Here is a 27033-nt window from a genome sequence, read left to right as displayed (position 1 = left end):
ACCAGGTTTTACAGCAAGATGCCAAAATGTGACTGTTAAACTTAGGCTTAACCTCAAATTATAGAAGCATGGACATGTGCACATGAAGTGAAGTTTATCATCCACATGCAACCTGAAGCGTTACGAACACACCCGTGAACGCAGACACACAATGCAGTATAAAACAGAAGTGAGTGCATCTCTGCATCTTCTGTATTTGACTTTATACAGCCCTGTGGATAAGCCAAGAGTTAGCAGTATGAGTTGGTCTCAGCTCAGTTTTTCAGCAGATCTATGCATGTTATTGCAGACAATTATTTCCTATAATTTAGCGCTACCGTTGTGTTTTGCAACCACACCCACAAAACAGACCACAGATCACTTACTCTGCATAATATAAAGGATCAGGACAAAAACAGAAAACAAAGAAAGGTACGCATACAGTACTACTACTAGTAGTACTACTACTTCTATAACCTGCATTCATGGATTTTAAGGAGAAGCATTAGTAGGCTATTATTAGTTATTATACAGTAACTGTAGTAGTTTTTATAGTAGCATACCTGCTGTTATAGCAGTAACGGGATCAGTTGCTGCAGTAGTCATTGTAGTATGAGTAGTAGTCACACCTAAAGTTACATGTGTCGCATGTTGTCACACCCAACTCATTTAATACAGCAGAAATAAATGATATTAGTAGTATTGGAGTAACTGTGGTAACAGCATGTGACTTGTGATAAAGTTAGGAGTTATAATCATTCGTATCAGTCATAGTAGTAGTTGGTTTTTAGGGCGCACTCACACTTGGCCCAGTTGCTCTGTACCGTGCCAAAGCAAGATTGTCTCGCCTGCACTCACATTGCTCTGGCCACAACCGGGCCCGAGCACGGTTACCTCTTGTACATACGTCATCACGTCTGCAGCACAATGGAGAACAACACAAACAACATGACTTTACTGACTTTTTGTGGCTTATTTTGTGTCTTTTTGGTCATAGACGGCCCTCTCACATTCCTGGATTTCTTGATTATGCAAGGCTGCGTAATTCACATGATTATACTTTACATGTCCACGTTGCGCACCCGTGCTTGTGCATGAGCAACTGTACCGTGCCAAAGCACAACTCTGTGCCAGGGTGCCAAGAAAGTGCGCTCACACTAGCCAAACAAACTGGACTTTGGGGGTCAAACATGCGCCCTTAGTCAGAAAAGTAAAGTCCTGATAGTTTGCAGCCAATCGATTAACAGCTGCAGCTCTTCTGAATGAGAACCTTGACAGTGTGTTTTGCAACAGACGCTTTGATAACATGGTCCGTAATGAAAACCACAACTATGATTTGTAATAAGTACTTGAAAACATGACCCGTAACAAGTACTCTGAGAGCAAGAGTACTGATCAGGTGCTCATTACGTTTCATATTACAGTAATCATTACAGAACAAAAGGCCAAGAGAGCACATATAAAGGATCATAACATCACTGAGCACCAACATGGAAACTAGATGATTTGACTTTATTTTATCTTTTATTGTTTTTGTTGTTCTTCTTTTTTTTTTCTCTTTTTCATGCTTGCTCTCTTGATTTTTGTGCTCTGCCAAAAGCTGGAATAAAAAAAAAAAAATCAAAAAGTTCCAAAAAACAAAAGTAAAGTCTATTAAAAAAGTGCAAAACAAAATTATAACAATTTTTTTTTTAAATTTATAATATCTGTCAAGGTGACTCAGGAAGATCCTATTGTGCTAAAAACAAACACCATAAAAACAAATCATGTTCATGTTTAAGTGCAGGCTGAGACAACTGCGTGTGTCTGGGTGTTTACCTGTGTCAGACAGTATGAGGGTGTTATGGCAGGTTCGGGTGTGCAGGTGTGTGTGCCTGTGTGTGTGGGTGTGGGTGTGTGCTGCGAGTGGGACAGCATGACTTAATGATAATAATCTCTCATTTCCATAGTCGGCATGCTTCACAGCAGGATCCTTGCCTCATTTCCTTATGAAGCTTCACAACAGCAGCAGCGAGTGAACACAAACACTGAGTTTCAAGGCCACAGTGAAACCTCCTACGATACGATCCGTGACAGAGATCCTCACAGGGAAACACATTCGGTGCGATGAAGATATGCTTAGTGACCCAGTTATTTTAGGACATCTCTGTGAGATGTAAATACCGGGACGGGGTGGTGTGTTGTCGGTGCTGTTATTGATTCAACATCATCTTACATGGAGGCCTTACGTAACCTGCTGTATGCTAATGTGTCAGCATGTAGTCGAGACTGAACAAGATTATTTTAGTGCCAATCCACCTGCGTTACATTCTGTATCAGCTTCTACATGGTCTTATCATGTTGTAATGCTTTACAGTGTTAAAGGCATAATGTCTTCTCTCTTTTGGTTTTGGTTATACACGTTTCTCAATATTGAAATTTCGGCCAGTGGAACAAAAAATAAATCAGCGGTCATTCATTTTCCTGAATAGGAACTGCGAGTTTAAATCAGATGTTTGGTTTTGATCCGCAGAGTAAAACAATACTTTTAATTCCCTATCAAGACAAGAAAACCTGAATGAAACAGCAGCATAAGTTTCAATTTCTGAACATAAAAACTATAAAAGGAACAACAGTTAAAACAGCAGCAGCTTGCAGGTTCATTTTCTGTCTACGCATGAACAGTTCAGTCTGGAGGAGTGCCGCACATTTGATCTGAAATGAAGTGACAAGGTTAAAGTGCTGACATGCAACTTTAATATCTTTATATTCACACGCAATGAAGTGTGTGTAAACGGCAGCCTTTTCTTGTACATGCTGCTTCCCCACTGCGTAGAAAAAAGGTCACGAGCCGCACACTCTTCATTTCATTTGGATACAAACAACCTTAAAGCTGAAATCAACCCCATTCGGCTATAACAATGAAAATTAGAGGACATATCACTGTCACAATGCTTATGGACTTAACTGTGTAATCAATACCGTAGATGCTGCATAAAGATAAACGTATGAGGGGAGTAATATTTCCCCTTTCACAACAGAAATGAGCTAAATGGAGCAGCTTTAAATTCAGATTCCTGCTCATTTACCTCCATCTCTGAAACTGAACAGTCACTTCTTAAAAAACACATTCAGTAGCCGTTTCATCATTAACAGAACTCATAACCACAACAATATAACTGACTTCGCTTTGATGCCCACGGTGCTTTTTGTAGAAGCAGGCGTCGATTAGAATCAAAGTATCGTATTTATTGCACGGTTTCACATGATGTTCATCTGAAAACCGACAAGTGTGATTTTCAATCTGGGAAGTAGCTCAGAAAGTCATTTTTTGTAAATCCACCCAGGACTGCCGACAGAAAACAATGCTGTTAATGTTATTTCGCATGGATTTTTGAGCTGCACTGTGCAGGATGATGCATGTGCAGCGTTTGAGGTTTTTAAGCTCGTGCTGAGGAAGGAAAGCCTCTCTGTGCTCACCATAAGTTAGAGTTTAGACGTGAACGTATGAATTATTTTGTGACATCACAATAAGTTCGGTCCACAGGTTTGAAGCTTGAACGTAAATTACAACATGTCCAGGAGGCAGACATGGGACTGAAGACATTTGGTCCAAGTCTTACAGTAAGTAAGTCCCAAGACGTTTTTTCTCAGGCAGGTCAGGTCACCCACAAAAATACTGCAGTATGGATTAAAGACAAGAAATTAATATCTGTCGACTAATGATATCAAAAGGTGTGACATTAAATTAAATTTGCATCATAATTATTGATTTTCAGTGGGAAACAAATGTAATCAAACAAAGTGTGTTCATTTCTTAATTTATTCTCAACCAAAAATCACTTATTAACAGTAAAAATCCTAACAGCAAGACAAAAAAGCTAATTCAAAACCTAAAATGAACACAGAAAAGCCAAAACAAGTGACAAGTCTTTCACTTCCAAATCCAAGTCGAGTCTCAGGTCATTTGTTTTTAGTCATGTCAGGTTGGAAATCATCAAAACACTGACTCTAGTCCGAATATTTAAGGCCAAAAGTTGACATTTCAGTACGAGGTTTCCTGCACTAAGCTTCATTTTCTATGACCAAAATAAAACAAGTAGTTATTAATAAAAATCTGAACCGTCAGCTCAGTTTGAATACAGACTTAATCCTCCTGCCGACACCCTGAATACATGATCTAATGCTTGTGTGCTGTGTGGCTACGGCGGCTTTACAGCTCGACAGTGACTAACGATACAACAGTCCTGCAGTAAATCCTCCCGTCATGAAGATAATAATGTTCAGGTGTTTCAGAGACGCGTTGATTCAACTGGGATCCGTCGTAGTGAACTGCATGTTTTTATTGTTTTTGTCCACCCCATTCACGTCAATGAGGATGAGCTGATAAAAAGAAGCACCTCTTTGTACAATACCTTCCTAAAGGATTTATTGTACTATTGTACTGTTGGACTGACTGAGTACATTTACTCAAGTACTGTACTTAAGAACTTACTTGTACTTGAGTATTTCCAATTTTTCTACTTTATAATTCCACTCCAAAACATTTTGGAGGCAAACACACTGTAACATACTCTTTACTCCACTACATTTATTTGATAACTTAGTTACAAGTTACTTTGCAGATTGAAAGCTGCATCAGAGCCAAAGTAGTGCACTTCAAATTAATTTATGTAAAGCAAAGTACAAGTACCTCAAAATTGTACTTACTTGGGTAATGGACTGAGTTACTTACATCGCTGAATATAACAGTCACAGCTGACATTTAACCTCATTGGATACTTTTAATACTTTGAGTTAATTTTCGAGATTACATCATTTTTACTTGAGCAACATTTTCAATGCAGGACTTTTACTTGCAACAGAGTATTTTTACAGCGTGATTTTAGTACTTTTACTTGAGTGAAGGATCTGAATACTTTGTACAGAGTTCATGAAATCAAGAGTTTCTGATTTACGGACTATATAAATCACATGGGTGACACTTTATAAGTAACATCATTAATACATGGTTAATTTAAAGTTGATTAAAAAGGTGCAATATCTAAGAACTGGCCACTTGTCGGATTCATACGAACAAATAGGGGGCAGCATATCGCCACAGTAACCGCCAATTGCTGCTAACTGTAGCTGCCGTTAGCTTGCTCAGTTAGCCGTACAGCTAGCAGTCCTATTAGCTGACTCTGCTTTATTCATATTAATTCGATAATTTTAGTAAATTTTTTTAATGTTTTGAATTAACATTCCCATTAACATTTAACATTGAATTAATAATTCCCCTTTGAAAAAGTTGTTTTTCTAGAAAAATGTGTTTATTTCTTACAGTTAGTTTTGTCTGTACAGAAAGCCAGGCGTCATATTTGCACAAATGTGGCCAATTTTGGTTCAGTTAAACTTCCAACTACCCTCCAGATGTAACATTCTTACATATGGCACCTTTAAACTTTAGTTATTTCACATGAAGTGCTTCATAAACATTTACAATTGTAAAGGTTTAAAACATCAGTTGCAACTTTATAATGGCCATCCAAATAATGTTTATAGATGAACTGAACAGCATTTATTAACCATTTAAGTATCATAAAAACATACACAACTGCTTAATAAATGTTTTATAAAGCATTTCTGTTTTTTCAACTGTCAAAAATAAGCAACTAGAAATGTACCATTTATTAATGATGGTTTTTATAAAGTGTTATCTTGAAAAACACAACTTTAATTTTTTTAACACTGTTCTCACACCTCACACAAATGCTCTACAGGCCCTAGTTCTGTATTTTTGATTGTATTTTTATCGGCATTACATTTATAACTGCACTGAATTGTCTTTCTATTCTTCTTTTCGCTTTGCTTTTTCTTTTTTCCTAGCTTTGACTTTTAAAAAGCCCCCCATGGACAGGTGTTGCAAATTAGCATCAGCTCAGTGCATCTTGGGCTCGTGCATGTTGCAGCACCAGTGTTACTGTTAAATAAATAAATTAAACTAAACTAAACTCAACCTTCACATGTGCTGATCATCTTTTGTGTGTTTGTGCATGTTGTTTTGCAACATAATGTATGTTTCAATATAATTATGATTCATAAGGGATTTTGAATTATGACATTAATCTTTAGACTGTAAATCCATAATATTCATAATGTTTTAAAATAATAACTTGTGATCTTTAGGGTTTTCTTACCAGGCAAAATTATTATTAAGAAAGTTTGTTGTTTCAGGCTTGCAGCTTGCCCTCCTTCTATTTTCCACGAGACACTTCATGCATTTGCTCTCTCTGGTTGACAGTTGAAGCAGCTCCACCTGCACAACCTCCCACATGGACAATAACTCTCTGAACCATTCAACCTTTAGTGTTTCTAATATCCATTTTTTTGCTGACTTAAAGCGAGAGCGAGCAGTGGGGTGAATATTATCTGCCTCACGACCGCAGGTGACTCAGAAACACACAAACACACTCACATGAGAATAAAGATGTGAAACTTTATATATTCAAGGTTCAAAGAAAATGAAATTCAAAAACGCTCAAGTTGATTTCACAGTTAGGTGCTTGTTTACGCTGGTTTGAATCTGTTTTTGGGATTCTGCTGCAACTTTTCTGTCATCGCAGAGAGGCATGACTCAGATAATGAAAAATATCATTTCAGCGCTGCACTGCAAACTTCAAGGTGAAGCTGGTGAAGCAAAAATAGGATAAGGATTTGGATGTTATTGTATATTTATAAACTGATTCCATCATCAAACAGAAAGGAAATAATATATTACTGATTTATTAATTTACTTAAATAAGAGTGCTACTTAGGTTTTAACTGTTTTGGTCATCTGGAAAACAAAGGAGTCCAAATGAATTTACATTTTCAGACACTTCCTCAATAACACATCATCTGTATTTCTTGATGTTATTTTAAAAACACTGTTCACGTCACGAATTCCTGCCGACGTGACTCGACCTCTCTCTCTGCGAGACGAAGTGTGAGAAGGAAAAACTAACCCAAAATGTCAAATGTCTGCCTTCTCATCACACAGGAAGCTTATCAGGTTGTGACATTTAGATTATCTGCTCTTGTTGTTTTGGATGTTTACAGAGTAATAAACACATCTGGCAAACAGCATCTCCATGTCATGCAGAGGAAGTATTAGTGTTTGATATTTGATATTTGATCAGATCACACGTCTTTTTTAAAAGAACTGCGCCGTTTTTATCTGTGAAACGATCTTTAATTGCGGCGTTAATTAGGTTTTTTTTTTTAATATGTGCGCAGCGATTAATCACTGGAGTTCCTCTGGTTCAGGATGTATTTTAACACGTGAACAAAAAACAACTTTTTATCGTCATATTCCTCGTTTAATAATATTCTTCTGGTTAAAGACATAATGGACAGAGTGCAGCAGAGTGACAACGACATTAGAAGCGCAGGGAAATGCGTAAAATGGCACAAACTCGCCGCAAAATCCTCCAATAAACGTCGAAGAGGAGGAAGAATCAAGCTGGATTTTCAGAGCAACAAAAAGGCAGCACGTTAAAAACACGGGTCACATTTGCACGTCACTTCTCTCCTCTCTTTGTTTCTGTGTGTGTGTGAAACATCAGCTTACATTAAAAAACCGGCTGACGTGTGTGCAGGTCACCGTGACTCCGCAGAAACTGGCTCCAAACGTGATCTGTGGCTGTGAAGTGCAAACATACAGTTACCACGAACACACGAAGCTAAAATATACATATATTTAAAAAAAGTCATTTGTGGGTTAATCCTCCATCACACTCACTAATAACAGGGATTATTTCTTGCTTGATCTTGTGTCATTTCTTGCAGCTGCAGACTGGATTTTTATTTTATATCCAGCAGCAGAAAAATTCAAAATACAGAAACTTTATGATGCTAATAAAAATTTAGTTATATTAAAAGTTCTGCTTGTGATTTTTATAAAAACGTTATATTTATATTTTATTTTTAATGTCTTTATCGTTACGTGTTTTTTTTTTTTTTGGTGTTGTTGCAGTTACGAATTGAAAAAATCCACCTCATCAACACCATAAACTGCAACATTACACCGCGTAAAATCACGCACGAAATACACAAAAAGCACTTAATTTTAACGTAGATTTTAATGGTGATGTATGTTTTCTGTAACAGGCAGGTTTCTACCTTCTCTTTAATGCCTCATAAAGCTGATGTGGGGAAACTCTTGCACAGTTTTTTTTTTTTTTTTCGTTCCAACAAAAATCACACCTATGTTTATCTGCAAATCCTGGTCATGAAAATGAATAAGGGACAAAATGACGGCGTTTTCTCACTGATTTAAGGACTGCACGATGTGGGACACAGGATTTCACAGCAAAACTAGTGTGTTGAAAAATAAAAAATACGAAATAGCCTGTATATAAGGTGACTTTCAGCCTGATGGATAAAATGACGAAGAGAAATAGAGGATGATATTCACGCGTAAAAAGCGAAACAGCAGCATAAATCGTGAGGTATTTGTATTTGTAGGGATATTTAGCTCACATAAGTGTTCATTAGAAGAAACACACGCACCATAAAGGAGCATAAAATGACTTTAAACTCAGCACTAAGCCCCACAGCTACACTATCACAACCTGAAGTGATATTAATGGTAAATTATATTGATTACTTGGTTCAAAAGTGTTATTTTTGCCCGACAGCCGCTGTGTGAGCTGTTAGAGAGGAAAGATGAACCTCCTGTAACACACACTCGATGTTTAAATATGTAAAACACTGGCTGATTGAGGTTAACGTTGGCGTTAGATCGAAATTTCACAGGAAGCGTCGAAAAAACATGTTTTAAGTTGTGTGAAAAGTTTCTCAGAAGGCAGGTAAGGTTGAAGGATTGTGGCAGAGAAAACACTGCTGCAGAGGAGAGGTTGTTTTCTGTGGGGAGGAGTCGCCCTCTAGTGGAGACAACACCGAACTACAACTCCCTCTCCCTCTCCCTGTTTGTAGCACACACACAGTCATACTTCCTGTGTGTCATGACTGCATATTACTGTCAGCCACCTTGCCTGGTTTCAGGTACACCCCCCCACAATGAGATGTGCTCCTACAGGTAAACCCTCCACGCATGATGACTTATCACACGAAGCGCAAACACGGCCAAAGTTTCCTGGAAAGCAGGCGTCCCCGCTCAAAGCAGTGAAAAACCCAGAACACAATATGACGCTAACACAGACCCAACTGGAAGGATCTCGCTCATTCTGTCATTTACAGGCAGTTTATCTGCTTTTACAGTACGAGTTCAGGTCCCTGCTCACGTCCGTCTTCACATATCCTCAACTTTTAATCCTGCTTGGTGGACTGGATCCATCCCAGCATGCAGTGCTTCTCTCACCCAGCACACACTAAACAAGCTTCTAGTCTGTATCAGGGCCAAAACTCCTAATTAGCTCATAAAATATGCCCTATAGCCCAGTAAATACACTGAGAATAACTATTGTTAACACAAGCACTACTTTGACTTTCGGTTCTTAAGATGCTTTTTATTGCACTTTTACTCATCATGGAGTTTTTTTGTCTTGTGTAACCTAACACTAAAGGGATAATTTGGGTCTTTTGATGTGGGGTTGTGTGAGGTACTTATCTCTAGTCAGTGTATTACCTGCAGTAGATGACTGTCAGCTCTCCCCCTGTGTGGAGGAGCAGCGTGTGGCACCGGCAGGGAAGCAGAGCATTGTGCTGCTGTATGCCGAACCAGCAGCAGGACGTACTTTAGCCACCTGAAATTAATCCCACCTATAAAATATATATTTCCGATAAGTGCACGCTTTGTTTTTAACATTTTTGGTGCTTTACGTTGACGTCAAACACCATTTCTTCTTTGGCACTACACTCCCTCAACCGTACAACGTCCGTATTCCTACGCACAAGTGGAATGCAGTGCACTTAAACAGATATATATATTTTTATGTGGGACCAAAGTACCTCATACAACCCCACATCAAATGACCCAAACTATCCCTTTAAAGTGCTGAAACCTCTGATAAGCTCATGAAGTATGATTCACTGTTAAACTGAAGGCCTGTGTATCCTCAATTATGTAAATACACTACGAAGAAACTATTGTTTGCAACAGTGGTTCCCAAAATGGGAGCATACAAGTTAAAAAAGCAAATGAATGAGGCATGGTTGTGCACCGCAAGCAAAGGATGGACAGGTTTGTGACAGGATTTCAGGTAGACGATGAGACAACTGCCTCAAAAAGGCAAGAAAATACAATGAGGCGTATCTTACCCTCGGCTTCACCAGTGCAATGAAAACCACAGTGACCACAGTGTGCCTCGTGTCTCAAAATATTAACTTCTGACAGCATGAAGCCGAACAAGTTACAGTACCACTCGGAAGCTACGCTGAACACAACGAGAAGCCTGTTTCTTTGACTACCGACTTGTGAAACAGTAACAGTACTGCAACATGGAGTTGCTGCCCGATATTATTGGCAGGTGATCTTTATAATGAGTTTTTATTGGAGTTTGGAAACCACTGGTTTACAATGAGCATCACTTCGACTTTTGGAGAATGTCGTTCGCAGTTTTTTCTTGTATTACTGTTATTTCAAAAAGTGAGAAGGCATCGCTATAAAGCTATAAAGCGACATTTAAAGAAGTGAAATTCTTCAATTAAAGGGGCACTGTGCAGTTTTACAGAAGAAATTTAAACTCAGAATTTGAATATTTACAATGTTAATGAGGTCATAATAACCATAACTGAATAAACAAGCTGTTCTCAGAGGAAAATAGGAACACTGTTTAAAGCTAGAAGGGTGGCAGGGTCCGCCACATATAAACAAAGTAAAACAGCAATTGTGTCGTCCTTTAAGGTCAGTTTGTCTATTTAGTTTGTTTAGGCATAAAATAAATAAATTTTAAAAAAATCAGTCAATGAAGATCACATAGTGCACCTTTAAATATGCATCACCTGACTTTGTTTTATACAGTTTTAGATGATCAACAGAGAGTCAGGAGGACATTTGGCAGCTTTGTGGCATTATAACAAATCAGTGAGTGTATCTTCACTGAAAAATATGAAGTAATTGTCCCAGTAATGTTAACAAATGTCGACAACATGTGGCCAGGAATGTAACTGTAAATAAAACACGAGCATCGTGCTACACGCAGCGTTTCTCAGTCTACACAAGGAACATTCTGATGATCATATTTTTATCACAGTGTGATGTTTCTGCTGACACTGTGTACTGACAAGTGAAGTAAACAGCAGCTCATCATAGTATAATGAGGTAAACAGTCATTAATATCTTAATAGAAAGCATTCATTTAGACTTTGTTCCCCTTTAGCAGCACAATCTTCACTTGACTCGGGCTACATCAGTTGTCCCAGAGTGAAGCATGGTATGAATCCATCTACAGTATATTAAAAGACTTATTTCAGACTTACCTCTGGAAAAATGTTGGTTTATGTGAACAAAAGGCAGAAAATGAGAGAAAGTTTTAAATTCAGACACCTTAATGTGACATAATCTTAACATCTAAATCTCCTCAGACAACAGGCCTTACATCCACCACCTGCTTAGTGCTAAGTCCTTCAGCATACTGTTTTTCATAGAGTAATGATTCACGGTGAAGATGATGGACGCCTGCTAATGATTCCCAGAATAAGACTTACTGTACTTTACCATAAGCCCTGTTTGTTTCTCCACACTCCTACCTCTACGATCTACCTGTTTGTTTTCAAGAAGAACAATGGAAAGAGCCACCTCACTTTTAGACCCGGCAAACCTGAAGCTGAAACTGTGTGGTTAGAAATTGAGAGGCAGAAGATGGCGTGGCTTTTTAAAGTTATCATTTCTGCTGGAAAATGAGACTTTCTGTAGGGATTTACAAGAAACACCAACTCATTGGTTACACTTTGTTTTGTTCTACTTAAGTATAATACCTTGCAGGACAACAACAGTGTGGATTTCAGCCCTAATTCTATAAACTGCAAGTTACATGCTAATATATAGTGACTCTAAAACACCTGGACTTTAAATTCCCAGTAAACTTTACTGTTTCAGTGCACCGGTATCATTTTAGACAGTAAGAATCATTGTTAATGTATTCTTAAACTGTAAAATATCCTTCCTCTGTTACATAGCTTCGTCACAACTGTTTGAGAACCACATGGATCAGTGTCAATACTCTCCCTCTTATCGGCATCTGCCACAAAAATCGGTCAGGCTCTAATAAAAAGGAGTTTTCTTTTGCTTTTTAAATAAGGGATGTATCCGTGCATCTGTCTTGGAGATACAACAGAAGTCTTTAACCTCAGAACAGTGATTATAACAAACGTAGCTGTTAATGCTAATCCAATGCTAATGCTAAATGCATCACAGAGGCCACTAGAGGCTGACACTCCTCTCGACAGTGATATCTTGTTTAAAGTGACTGAGCGCAGCCATTGCACATGTTTCAAACGCTGCACTTGAACTCTGTAACCTCCGTATTTCACAGAGCAGAATTACGCTGCAGTAGTTGGACATTACTCACTTTTCTCTGGGAGATAAAAGGTTAAAAAGACAAATGAGATAGCCAACCGTAGAATATGAGCTTCTGAAAACATCTTTGTCATTTGTGACTTCTCTTACAACTTCTGAGTAAAGACCAGAGTGATGTTTGTGGCGTTCTTAGTCATTTACTGTATCTCGGACCGTAATCGGTGATGAGTAAAGGTGCAACAGAACACACGCCCACACACACACGCCCACAAACTAGTGACCTACTACTGTTTTCACCTTGACAGGATATTGAGCTTTGACATTTATTGATCTGGAACCTGACATCTGACTCATGAGAACGCAAACACACACTCTTACTCAGTGTGTTGTGAAAGGTTGATTGTCATTTATGGACCCAAATCACCAGCTCTCTACTGGGCCCACATGCATATTAACTTTTTCTGGCACGTGATAGTTTTCAGGTTCCCACAGCTAAATATTTGTGTGAATTTATTCTTTTGTATCTTATATTTGAAACCATGAAGTGAGCTCCCACCAAGTTATTAGACGCTGTTTTCCATTTTAACCATATTTAAATTTGATTACGGACTAGAAAAACGTCGCCCAAACAGTTTTACACATTTCCAACGACTCTTTCTGCAAATCACTTGAACCACATGAGGCGGTTCGACCCCACGGTTGAGAAACTCTTCATCACTGACTCATGAATTTCTACAGTAAGAAGGCATTTTAAGGACGATGTCATGGTTTCACCTTCAGACAAATCAAAACCAGTTTGATTCAAACCAGTACCGAGCTCACACAAACGCACACTCATACATGCACACAGAAAGCAATTCTGGCCCCATTCTGCTCGTTTTGTCTTCTGTTGTTTTCTTCTTCGTTTTATTGCGGCTTGTTTTTCACGTTCAGCATTTACTGTAAAGTACTGCAGAATAAAAAAAAAAAAAAAACATGCTTTACTTGGCTCACTGTGTGAAACTTGCTCTGTGTTTTTCCATCCTTTGCACTGTAGTTTTGGGCCTTTTCAGAGGCGATCACACCCTGAAGCAGAGGATAACACATTTGTAATTTCTCTTCTTGTGAGCGTGACAAGCCAAATTTCATTTTACAGGGTGTGTAAGTCGACGTGGGAAAGTGGACCTTCAAGACTGCAAATTTGGGATTTCATTAACAAGATGCATGCTTCATTCAAATAAAAATCTGCTCAGTTTTATCCCAAAATTCTCTAAATGTAGATATTTAAAGTTGAGCTTGGAAACAGTTGGTGACTATCTCAGCATTGGGTCCATTTAGCAGCTGTCAGAGAACTGAGGAATGAATCTGGCGTATTGTTAAGATCCACAGATGAATTCATTCATTACAACTGATCCCCCACAATCCTCCAGGTCTTCTCACCCAGGTGTGAAGTCTGCCCAGAGACCCAGCTTTGAGCTACCATTGGTTAGCGGCACAGACACTCCCGACCAGGTTAAAAAAAAACTCCAGCACGCCCTTTGTTCTGTTCTCCAGCTCCAGAACAGCCACTAAATGGACTTTGTGGTGAGATAGTTTTGTCAACAACTGTTTCCAAGGTCAAGAGAGAGCTTTCAATCTCAACTTTTGAGCAAACGTGGCTGTAAAGTGTGCTGAATTATTGATTTTCAACCTCTGACAACAACTGGACAAACTCCATCTGCTGAGGAAGATTGTGTAATACAATCAAAAGCTCCAGAACAAGGTCAAGGTAATCTTTATTATCCCCGAGCAGCGGTGCTATAATCAACACAGCCATCAGCATACATATCATTTCCTCACACCAAAACTAGGGATTACATAACGTTACTCAACCTCCCAACAGCAGCAGGAACCACTGATACTTGAATCTATTGGTTTTGCATCTTGGCAGGTTATATCTGCCAAATGGAGGCAGCTTGAACACACACTTCAAAGAGGTCATTAAAATTGGGCCTTGCTATGTATTCTCACAATACCTTAATCTATTCCTTTGTTCCCCAATGGTAAATGATCCAACCGAACAAATAAAAAAAAGATTACAACAGGTTCAATAAAACAAAAACACTCAATCATTGTCCCTCAGACACCTGCCTGGCTGTAAATAAAAGCTGGAAACAGCCACTAAAACAACTGTTTTGAGACTGTTTTGTCAGTCTCTAGCTGAACTTTTGATTAAAGGGAAGGAAAAGGATTTTTTAAGTCATCAGTCAGTCATGTCCGCTTCAATATTGGTTAATTTTAGCTTACATTTGTAGAATATACCCTTGAGACTAAGACATTTTTAAGTAATGCAAGTAAGTAAGCAATCATTCATCAAAAAATGATGCTGATAAATGGGGCCCATCATTGGTTGTATATCTCCAAGCAGCTGTGGTGCAAAGTCATTTTCTAATCTCTCATTTCTGCTTTAATCCTCCCGATGACACATAGCAAGTTTTCACTTCTTCTGCTGCTGCTCTTATCTGCCGAACCCAAACCTTGTGATGTGTAAATATATTCTTCTCAACTCAGTTGAAAAAAAAAAGAAGCTTGTACTTGTTCTAAATGTTGTTGTATCAATCCTGCGGTGTTAAATTGAGCCCAGCCAACTGAAACCTCTTTTAAAAATGTTGATATCACTGCTGAATTTCAAATCTAGAGATCTAGAGATTCATCTTATTAGTTTTACGATCAGCATGAATCAACAATAAGTGTTGATGTTTACCATCAGTGTAATTAATCTACATAAATTCTGACTGACAACTTAATAAAAGCCCACAGACAGGAATTCTGTCTTTTTAGTGGTATTCAAAGTCATGTCAAGGAACTACCAGGAGTCCTTGTGGGCCTTATCAGCCATGTGGCTCACAGACAAAAATAACTATAACAATACATTATGTTACATGTAAGGTCTTTATGTGCCGGTTTCATCATTATTACTTTAGTTACTGCGATTTTGGGAGGACAACAAACAAGAAGCTTTCATTAAGAGCACTGAAACTAAACAACTGAAGACAAAAATGCTGAATTATTTTCTGTTGTCTGTTGTTGGATGTTTAAAAAAAACAACTTCGGGCTATCTGAATACTTCACATACACACATTTACACATATCTACATGTAGCAACAAAACAGTGAATAATGGTTCAAACTGACAAATTAACACCATTAATCTCAAACCTCTGCTGGGACTGTAAAGCAATGTTTTAATGATCACTCCCGCACATTATTTGTGTAAATGAATATGCATGTCTCAAGTGCTGACATGGTGACAAGACTGGCATATCCGCCAACTGAAACAGTGGTAAACATACTTTAATTTCATTTTATAGGACACTAATCAAAAAATGGTTTTGGGGATTAACAAAATTGTTGACAATTGCAGCTGAATATTAACAAAACTGGTTTATTCACAGTCAACTTCATAAGGTACCTTTAAACAACTCAAGCATATACAGGCTCGTCTCTAAAAGAGGGTTAAAATAGATGTTATATGACAGATAATTCTAGTTCTGAGCCACGAAAGAAGACGTTGTAAAAAAAAAGACTCACACTCAAAACCACATTATCTGATTAGCCGACAGGGGCGGCCCAAGGGGTGGCCAGGGTACCCCCGCAAATGCCTCATACGTTTGTTAGGCCTACCACTGAATTGTTTTCAGTAGCAGGCGTACTAGGTCGTGCTGTCAGAAGCAATCGCTGGCTGGATTTCTTTCAGAGGCAACAACAACTGGCCAGGTATGTTATTTCACATTTCCCCATTATATAACAGAAAACAAAATCTTGTCTGTGTCACTTTGACTTAAAAATATACTCACAGCTGCACATTTGTTCATATAAATGTACTTTCTGGGAGACGGGGTTCGAAACAGTTGGATTTTTTTTTTATCAGGAACTCAAAGTGATAAGCAGAAGAAGCTAGCTCGAGGAGTGACTAGTTTTATTTCCATGTGGACTTTACTTACTTGCTAGCTAACAAACTTTTCATTCAAGCTGACTGAACATGCAGTTTAGTTGCCTCCTTCAAACATTAGCCGCACCCCAACAATCGTTTCCAGCTATTTCTTTGTTTCTTGCTTGTCTTTGTTATTAACTAATCCATTACTCACATAGCGCCAATGGAAAATGGTTTCTGGGAACTGTGGCAAGCAAATATTATCCATGTACGGTTTAGATACGTGTTTACCTAAGGCTGGGTCATGAATGACAGTTACATCAGATATTGTATTTTTTAAACGTATGGGGGTGGGTGAGCGTTTAGTGCTTCTCTACCCGGCAACAGAGCGCTGAGTCATCTCTGTCAGAACCCTCCCACGCCTACCCACGCTGCACTGCTCTCGGTCTCTCTCAGTGGTGGAGATGCACGGCCACGGACATGATACCAAAACTAACTGCATCACTTGATCCAGGCCCACAGATGACAAAAACACACATTTACGGTAAACGGGGGGAGGCCTTGACGGAACAGGGCTGGCATAGGTGGGTGCGAGTGTGTACGTGTGTGTGTGTGTGTTTGTGAACCTTCTTCTGAAAATATATGGAAACTGATACCACTTATAGATCATTATGAAGAGTGCGTAAAAAGGGGTGAGGAAAAGAGAGTGAAAGAGATATTACAGATAATAAAAAGACACGGGTATTCTGCTGACCATCTCATGAACCCACCCCTTTAGGCCGCAGATGGATGACACACTGACACTTAAGAAGGCCAGGCTCAAAATGTAGTCCGTCAAGACCGTCCAGTGGATAAAAATACACAAGAGAACAAGTCAAACGAGATGTAGAGGCGTAACTAAATAAAAATGTCAAATAAGTTCATTGTTTGATGAGCAGCTCTTGACTGTACAGTTCTTAACAAACAAACACACTTACTTTGTAAGTACAAAGCAGGCCGTAACTATCATTAAGATATCAAGTAATGCTTGTTTTCATGTCAGTTTTTCAGTTTTCACACAAAAAGACTGAGATTAAGAGAGGGAATGGTCTCTAATGTTCGCCTCAAATTTAAGATTTAACAGGAGGCATATGTGTGGCATCAACAGGCTAAAAATGGAACCACAACCACTGCCCCCGCTCAGTTTCTTGACTTTGTTTTCTCCTCAGATTGAACGATTTCTGTTGTAGGTTAAGTTATGATGCAGACAAGAATGACACGTCTGCTCTGCAGCTGGGAGCCCAAATTATACTCTCCACATCAGCATGGTCACGAGGCTCTGAGTAACATAAAGTTGGTCATCTGCATGTCCACGACGTTCTGGACATGGCCAAAATACGGGCGGCGTCTCAATATCCACAGACATGCCTGGAACTCATCTATGTATGATGTATGATGTTCATGTGTTTTTGGGGGGTATATTCAGGGCCTTAATTAAAAAAAATTGTGAACTAGAACCACTGATTGACAGTGATTCAAAAGTTGAATTTGACTCAAAATCTGTGCTGACAGTGATTTTTTTTTTTTTTTTTTTTTTTTTTTAACCACTTCACAAGGGTGTGGTGATAGCATCGCTTTCCGTACAGTATAAATCCGGTGTGAAGTTCACTGTATTAGATCCACTGTTTAAATGTTAAAATGTAGGCTATGATAATATGTGGCAACCTTAACTTTTGTTGATCAATCCAGAAAATGCTGCAGACCAAGCAGCTAGTAGCTAAATCTGGTACATGATTGCATGAGATTACATTTTTTGCACATGGAAAAACCACTGCAGTCAGTGAAAAGATTCAAGTGTAGCTAGTGACATGATGTGACACGAAGCTGTGCGAATTTAGGCAAAAACCCATCCATGGGAGTTAAATATTAGCAAAAAAATTAGCATCAGAGGGAAGAGAAGAGAAATTGACGGGAAATAACACGAAGAACGAGTTTCTGGAGTTCTGAGAAGAGTCAAATGCTGAGCTGAACAAAAACACACGCTGCCTCACATATGGTCGGTTAGCTTACAGCTAATGTCTGTACATTCGGCTGTTTGGGGCAACTCAACACAGGCTGCACAAATGGTACTTTGGTCAAATTTTCACAAATAACACAAAGCTGATCACTGATGTTTAGCTAGCTGGTAATCAGCAGGCTAAAGTGAACCAGCACTAAGGCTAGCTTCCACTAGATATGTTAGCTAGTGTCCAAAAATGAAGCCTACAGGAACAGCTCTGGCTGTGAAGACATGTTTGTCTTACTGAACACCAAGCCCCGAGGAAAAGTGCCACACTTTGAAGCCAGATTGACAGAGTGGCCAAACCATGTAATTACAATGTCACACTTACATTGTGAGAGACACAGCTTTAAAATGGTGGATATATTTTTTGGCGCGAAATGACTAATTTCACTATCAGAATTTGAGCCATTCTGTATGTTATAGCCACAATGTTAACTTGTTTCATTTCATTTGAAGCTAGTGAAGAGCTAAACCAGAGGTTAGCCGGCGGAAGTGTAGTGCGGGCGCTCTATGGGCTTGCACAGTGCGGAAGCTATGTGGTAGGTTCAGGTAATTTTACACCCAGGAAGTCAAATTTTTTTGGCCTCAGCAGTTTCGAGAAATGAACGACGCTCCGCCTCCAGTGCTATATCTAGATTTCCTTTACTACATCCATGGTATATTTGCCCAGTTAGCGACTTTAACTGAAATGAATGGGGCACCTTCTTGAAACATGGTTAACAGCTCTCTTAAAACTGTATTAGCTGTCAGTCTAATCAGATCAGATAGCAAAGAATCAGATAGAAAAACAGAAAGTCAAACCAATGCATGAAATTATCTACCCAGTTAGCCACATTGATCTTAATCATACTTTGTATGTTCAAATACACGTTTGTGGCTAGTGCACACTCAAGAGCTCTCCTGAGCATGCAAAATGCTGTCTTAATGCCAAGTAGACCTGGTATAGTCCAATATTCTGAGTTGGGCAAGATAAACAGATGTAAAGTTGAATGTGGCGTCACGTCGAAGGTTTCTGCAACTGCAAGTGATGACAGAGTATTACTTGCTGGGCCTACAAAGCAATTTGTGATTGAGGTAAACAACAACAAGAACGCCCTCATCCTCCAATTGATCATTTAAAAAAAAGTGCAGGAAATCAATTATTTCTATGCATCACTGCATGTCTGACACATTATCACAAGAATACGCAAACAGTGCATAAATTCATTCGTCACATCAAGCTAGCCGACTTAACAAAGCCAAAATATGATTCTGGAGTACAGTATATGTAGTTTCGTTAGTTTCCACATATGTACACTGATATGATAACATACTGCCTACATGTCTTGTTTAATGTGCGTCAGTGCATATTGTGAAACTCTCACAAACGTCAGTAAAAGACTCATTCCTGTACACAGATTGATCAAAGTGATTAAAGCTCTCCTGAGTTGGAGCTCTTTGATTGCCTTGTTCCATCTGAAGTCAGCTGCCGTAATATCACCATGATATACAACACTGCTACTTTCACTTCAGCCCTTCACAGGTGCGGTCAGTGCATCACACCACGATTACAAGACTTAGCTTGGAGAAGCGGGCTACGAGCCAAGTGCCAAATATAGCCGATACTTGCCTGCAACCTGACCGGCTGCCAAAAAACTGAATGCATTTGTCCTCAACAGTGCTATTCACGTCTCTTGATTATCCACTTTCAGATTTTACATCTCTTCTTTAAACGCATTGCCGCAGGATGAGAAACCCCGCTGTTGCATGCTATGCTATTTATTAACTGAGGAAAATCCCTTGCTGTGATCTATTTTCAAAAAGGAGGATACAGCAACTGCTTTTTGAAGACTTAAGAGAAAAGAAATGAACACAAAGTAACATCTTATAGTATTCAGCGTCTCACAAAGTTCAATCCACGAATGTTCGGAAAATGTTTGTAATATTTTCCGCCCAGCTCTTGAATCCTTCCTGCTCTTTAGCCCTCTGTGCTCTCCAGTCTTACAACACAACAACCTATAATATGTATTTTTTTATTGATTTTGATCTGTTTTCCAAACCTCTTGAAGCAGAAATGTGGATCTAAAATCAGAGCAATTGTCCTCAACCAGTCCAAACATTACAATCTGAAAGGAGAGGGTCTCCTTGACCTGCATTCCTTCTTGATAAATTCCAGCCAATAATAAAAAAAAAACTGTTGTCCAGCTTGTGTTCACTCACCGGTTCGTCAGTCTTCATCCTCCTCTTCATCAGAAAGTCTTCACTGAAAACTAAGAAGGGCAGAGAAAGAGAGAGGAGAGAGGAAAAAAGAAGAGAGAAGGAATGTTTTAATCACTCTGAAGGAAGCCAGTTATCTTCCCACACACATTGCTGAGTGTCCTAGTCACACAGACACACACACACACACACACAACACAGACACACACACAACACAGACGTAACACCCTCACACTGAGATACCCCCCAAAGGTCAAGATGAATCAGGAGAAGAGAGAAAAGAAAAGGGGGCACAGAGATTCAGAGAGTGAGAGAGAGTGACAGGACAGAAAGTAAAGAGCCAGAATAGAAAAGAGGAATGAATAGAATGTAGAGAGAAAAGCAGATGACAGAGAGAGGAGAGCGCTAAGAGAGAGACTGGAGAGAGAAGAATGAAATGCATGGCTTGGCTGAGTCATCGGTAACCACTTCCTCCATGAGCTCTCTCTCTACTAATGAGTGGCCAACTTTCAAACACACAGAGACACACACACATACACACACACACAAAACTCAAAACTCAAGCTGCAATCTTTCTACATCTTGAGCTTCAAACTGAGTGTGTGTGTGTGTGTGTGTGTGTGTGTGTGTGTGTGTGTGTGTGTGTGTGTGTGTGTGTGTGTAAGAGAAAGTCTGAGAAGTCGACCCATTAACTGACCCCACTGTGTGTGTCATGAGAAACAGCACGAACTGCCACTGAATTCAGAAATAAACAGCTTTCCCCTTTTCCCAGAATTCCCAGAGGCATACTGTCTTAACTTTAGTCCATCCAGGGAAGGGTAACTGATCGCTCTACTTCACATTCACATCCAGACTATATGTTGCTGGAGAAGTCAGGCTAAGAGCCTTGCTTAAAGGAAAAGTTCATAATTTGGGGAACAATTCTTGTTTGCTTTCTTTCCTTAAGTAAAAATCACATGTTCTTGTGTTTAAGTGAGACTATGTAACTTTCCAGAGAGGAAATAGGCTAACACATTGTGTTTTACGATGAAACACTGACTTCATAAGCAATAAAAAACACCCTTGCCCAATACAGTAGTGGATCCCACTATTTATCTTGCAAGACCCGCCCCACTCTGCCTCTTATTGGTTGCCCTTCATTGGTTAGCTCTCTACACTTGACTCTAACAGTTTATCTCTGGTTATGTCTGTTTTCCTGCGGTTCTGTTACAGCGATTTTTGAGCTGTAGTCTCCCTGGTAAACAAACCGACCATGTCGGCCTCCAGCTCTTCTGCTTCTCCTCTTGGGGTTACTTATCCTCTGGAGCGACAAACCACTTCAGCTATCGCAGAGCTGCGCTGCCCTGCCGCTGGCCACCCTGAGGACATCCCACCTGGCCACTCTACCTTACCAGCCCCAAGACACTGCAGCTTTGCTGTAGCGGTCGGTGTGTTCACCAGGGAAACTACAGCTCACAATCCGCTGTATCAGCTCTGCCACTGGCTATTTGTTTCACAAACTAACCATAAGGTTAAAACAGGGCACCCAGGGGTGTGTGGACACAGGATGACAGCCAAGAAGATGCACCCTGCCGTGGATAGAGGCCCCATCGATCTCCCTCCCTCTCTTTCTGTTACTTTTCTACATTTCTTTTGACGGGAAGAAGGTGCCTATCAGTTGAACTTCATCTGTTTTCTCGCCTTCTCCCATCTAAAAACGTGATGGATGTATTAAGCACTGAGTACTAGGACCACAAACCAGCTGAGGCTTTGGTAATACGAAAATGACGCAAGCCAATCGGAGGTGGTTTAGGCATGTCTCGGAAGAAAATCAGTGAGATGCATAACAACGCATAGGCAACATCTGGTATGATCAGTAGCTTATGTAGTGAATGTTAATGTTGAAGCGCGGTCAGTAGAGTCCTGAAATCAAAATTGGAAATGAGGCTGATAGTGAAAGTCTGTTTCACAACTATGGGCTACATGGTTTAAGTTTGGTGACCTATGATTCATTACAGATGGATGCATCTTTGATTCTTAGTCTCAATGTGACTAAGTCGGACTACACGCGTTCAACCACTGGGGGCTGTCAATTCTTTTTATTCACCTGAGCCTAACTGGAAATACTTTCATTATCACGCACGTCTATATTTGGTAAGTCCGGGTATTCGAAACATCTGCACCCTCAGCCTGACCAGCACTTTCTGTGACATTTAGAAATGTGTCATCATGCCAGATGTTATACATGTTGGCATGGCAGTAATGAGACAGATAAAGTGAAAACAAAATTACCGTCTCATCCTGAGAGTGTATTGCCTTGTGATATTCAAGACCCCTCGCCAGTCAGATTAACTCGAGCCACTCACTCTGGTGCAAAGTGCAACGTTTCAGGAAAGGTTTAAGCGCTGCAGAGAGGCAACCAACCAGAAATCCGCTGTAACACCACAAGGTGTGAATGCTGGATTTGAACTCTCTTCTGTTGTCACAGTATAAATCAGCTTGCCTTGGGGGGTTATTGTGATACAAGTGAATTTCCGGCCCGTCCAGTTCAGTCTCCTCTCCGGAGGGAATCATGGGAACTCACAGCCAACTTTATAAATACACACATCCTTCTCTGTAGTTCCCACGCTTTTACAACGCACACATACACAGACCTCATACAGCCATAGACACACAGGCAAGTACAGACTTGGCACATGATGGCTCATGCATATTATGTGTAGCCGTACTGGCATTGACAGAAATGAGGAACAGATGCAGATCATTGCACCGGATGCTACTGTATTTTCAGCCTCATTACATATACTTGATATTGCTGATGAACAGGATATGACAGTTCTGCAATGTAACTGCAGCAGACTGCATCCATCCAGCTAGAAGCTAACCTGCATTTTTACTGTAATAGCATATAGTGTGTGCCCATGTAAAGCGAAACAAGACAGCATTCCCTCCTGCAGCTCAGTCAAATGACACACACAGAAACCACATAGTCTACCATCAAACAATTTTAATGTCAATACAATTATAAGTCATTTTTTTAGGTTTGACTCAAGCACAGTGGCGCCTAGAGCTAAATGCTAACGCCAACATGCTAACGTGCTCACAATGACCATGTGAAGATGCTCGTGTATAGAGATGTGAGTCACGCCCTGTCCGGTGCGCCCAATGGGACCTTATTTCAGAAATAGGCGTAGAGTAGTCAATGAGGGGAAACAAATACATTTTGATTCCTTTTGAATTCAGTCATGAATCACATATGATATTTGTCGATTTAAAAGTAAAGTTGCGAGTCTCAGTTTGTCGTAAAGATAGTAAAATACCATTTAGTTTTGTGCGAAACCGTTCAGTAAACGAAATCGTCTCGCTCAGTATACGTCACCAACATGGCCGTCGCCTTGGCACAGGAAAGGGATTAAAAAAACATGAAAATCACAACAGGTCTGGTCATATTGACGGCTGCAGTTATGTGAAAGAAGAGTTAGGCAGTTCTGTGAGCTGGCTAATATACAGGACCGGGTCTATAAGGTTTGGGTGAACAAGTATGACCTTCTCAATTGAAAATTATCTTTTAAATTGACGAACACAATTTAAATGGGAGAAGCGGGTCTCCTCATTCACTACCATACATATGTTGCGTTCCCCGCCATATAGCCACGCTGATAGTATTAATAAATATATTAAAATTACATGTATGGTATGCAGAGAATTGACTGTATCTTACTTAATATGAAAAAGATTGTTTTAACAACACAGAGGCAACTGGAAGAGCCATTGACCCAGTAGATACAGTACATTGTTACAGTATCCAGTATATAACTTCTACATGTATGTACAGTAAATGCCATCACAATTAAGGCAAAAACAACATAAAGCAAGTAATTGAAAATGTATTTTATTGTTTTCTTACTTGTTTACTTCACTGATTTCCAGCTTACAGACTCTGCGCAACAAGAGAAAAAGAGAAAGTAAGATTTTGAGTGAGAAATGCTGGCTCAACAATGTGCTCATTGTGGGAGACTGAGTCTACAGATGAGTCAAGGAGAACCCATTACACATAATATGAGAATGAATGGCACCGGGGTCTATCTTTAGTATCCGTGCGGGAATCAAACCTTCAACCCTCGCACAGTCGTTGCTATGGGTGACTGTGTGTGCCCTTGTACATACTGGCCCTTGTTCATCTTCAAAATGAGATTGTGGTATAAACTGTTTTTATATCAGTGCCAAAGATACTTAAACATGAATGTGTGTAGGCAGTAAAATATACATCAATGTATTACAGCTGGATGACATATAATAGTAAGAACAGTGGTATGGCCATAGTTACAGAAAAATAAATAAATTGTATTTTGAACATTTTCTAGTCACTGGTTAACTAATTAGCAATAATATGCGTCAGATTTGCCACAGAATAGCTCTGGTTTCTAACTAAAACAGCTGCCCAGCACATAAAACATGTCTGGCCAACAATCCAACAATTTTTATATAGAAACACTGAGTCTTTCAAGGCTCTGAGCAGGACATTCCTCCTTAAAAAATGTCATATAATTACTTTCCAGACTATGGCATCTGTGTCAGCTGTGCTTTTTGAGTGTATTACCTTCATTTTATTATCACTGGGTGTTCATGATATTTTATCTGCCCCTGGGTAATGGCTGGGTGAGCCTCAAGCACCTGAAACCAGTACCGCAAAGTGTATCCTATGAGAACATGAACCTGTAACTTTCAGTTGCCATGGTTACATTAAACATAACATTGCGTACTCATGTGTCCGACAAAGCGGCCATCTCTCTTTTCTGGTCATCTAATGCATGTCAGCTAGTATTGAGTTGCCTTGAAAGTCTGGTCCTTAAAAACAAGAATACTTTGTTTGCTAATCCACGCCCTGTTCAAGTTACTGGTGGTGGGCCTGTCAAGCCTTTCAATCTGGCACTTTAGGTATAGATTTACAACTTAAAAATGTGTGGTAATTTATAAAGCAATGTTTTTTTAAACTCAGACTGAGGTAGACGAAAGAAGGCCTCTCATTTGTATCTAAAAACCATTGATTTTTCTGACTGAAATGACTGAAGCTACTCTTACGCTAACTCTTGCCTTCAAAGTAATGCTCTTGTGCTTTTGGTTTTTGAGAGACAAAAACTCTTTAATTAAAGAGTCCTGCAACTCTCCTACATTAGCATTTACTCATTTAGGTACTCCCATACGTCTGTGTTGACTAACCAGCAATTTCTGCCACATCCTCACTCTGCAGGGCGTCGCGGTGACTCAGCAGGTAAGAGGGGTCCAACTGCTGACCTCACTCCGTGGTATTTTCTAATGTGAAGTGTCAGAGTGAGTGGGCTGTGTAATACCCAGACTATAGAGTAACACATTGTGTCTGGATTATAATGTGTGCATCAGAGCGTGCGTTGTGTTGTCATTGTGGTAATACCTACAAAACTAATTACAGAACCAGACCTACTGGAGGAATAAACACGCTGTTTATCGACGGGAGGAGAGCTCAGAGATCACTTTATAGCTTTTGGGATTAAAACCTTGATTTATATTTACGTCCTGTTTATCAACCTGACTGCAGCAGCGATCTGCAGAGGTGACCTCCGTTGTCTGGTGTTTACATACCATAATGTTGAATGTTGACTGAAGGGGAATGCACTTTAGTTTATAAACGTAACGTTACGAAGAGAAAGAATCTGAGTCAGTGGTAAATACTGAGCTGAGTAAGAGATTAACCAGAACACACACCCACAGTGGGTGCCGTTAATGTACAGTAAAAGGAACTGTGGGTGTTTGGGACGAACATGTGAGTAAGGCAAATTAACAAAGAAATGATACCGTATCCGAAATCACGCAACTAACTTGAAGTAAATGTGCTTCCCTGGTGGTGAACACACCATTAAACACCACCATTACCGATTGAGTAGATCTGACGTGACAATTTTTCATTTTTTTCACTCGTCAACTTCCCTCCGGACTAACTCTTCTGGCAAAAGTTTTAGCGACAAGCGACAAAAGAGACTTGAGTTTGATCATCGTTAGAAAACATGGAATAATCTAAATACACAACTCAACAACGGTCTTTTTAGACATTTGTAATGTTATATGTTACATATAATATCTTTAGACAAAACTTAAGCTGAACTTAAACTGTTGGGGATGAAAAAGAAACTTCATTATCGGTCTGTCTGTCTGTCTGTCCCTCCTTCAGTCCTTTCCATCTCCTCAAAACAAAACCTCCACCTCCGTCCTGTTTAACTCTGAAGTTACCATTACTGGTTGCTGCCGTTGCCATGTCGACATAAAGTGGAACAATCTGTCTGGTGATGTTTTATCATGGAAACACTGTTGGGCAGGAGGACTCGGAGATTTCACAGCTGGTGGGAATGAACCGGCGCCCACTCACCCACGTACTGTATCTCTCTTTCTTCTGTTAATGTCACCGTAAATTATTTATCAATCATGCACACGTATGGGGTGGACAAAATAACAGAGACATCCATCAACACAGTCAAGTAGTCCTTTTTTAAAT

The 27033-nt window shown here is 39.6% G+C and overlaps 1 long non-coding RNA gene across 1 annotated transcript in view; it reads right to left on the bottom strand.

The window, feature by feature from the left end:
* LOC311270945 overlaps positions 1-27033 on the bottom strand; it is an 84086-nt gene that overhangs the window by 43041 nt on the left and 14012 nt on the right. The window contains exon 2 of the long non-coding RNA XR_014624325.1: positions 20532-20581. This is a non-coding gene — a long non-coding RNA (uncharacterized lncRNA). The remainder of the gene's footprint in view (positions 1-20531; positions 20582-27033) is intronic.

The sequence above is a fragment of the Pagrus pagrus genome (genome assembly GCF_965226575.1).
Source record: "Pagrus pagrus genome assembly, chromosome: 15".
In the NCBI taxonomy this organism is placed as follows: domain Eukaryota; kingdom Metazoa; phylum Chordata; class Actinopteri; order Spariformes; family Sparidae; genus Pagrus; species Pagrus pagrus.
The sequence above is the reverse complement of the archived record's forward strand: the minus strand, read 5'-3'. Positions and strand labels throughout refer to the sequence as shown.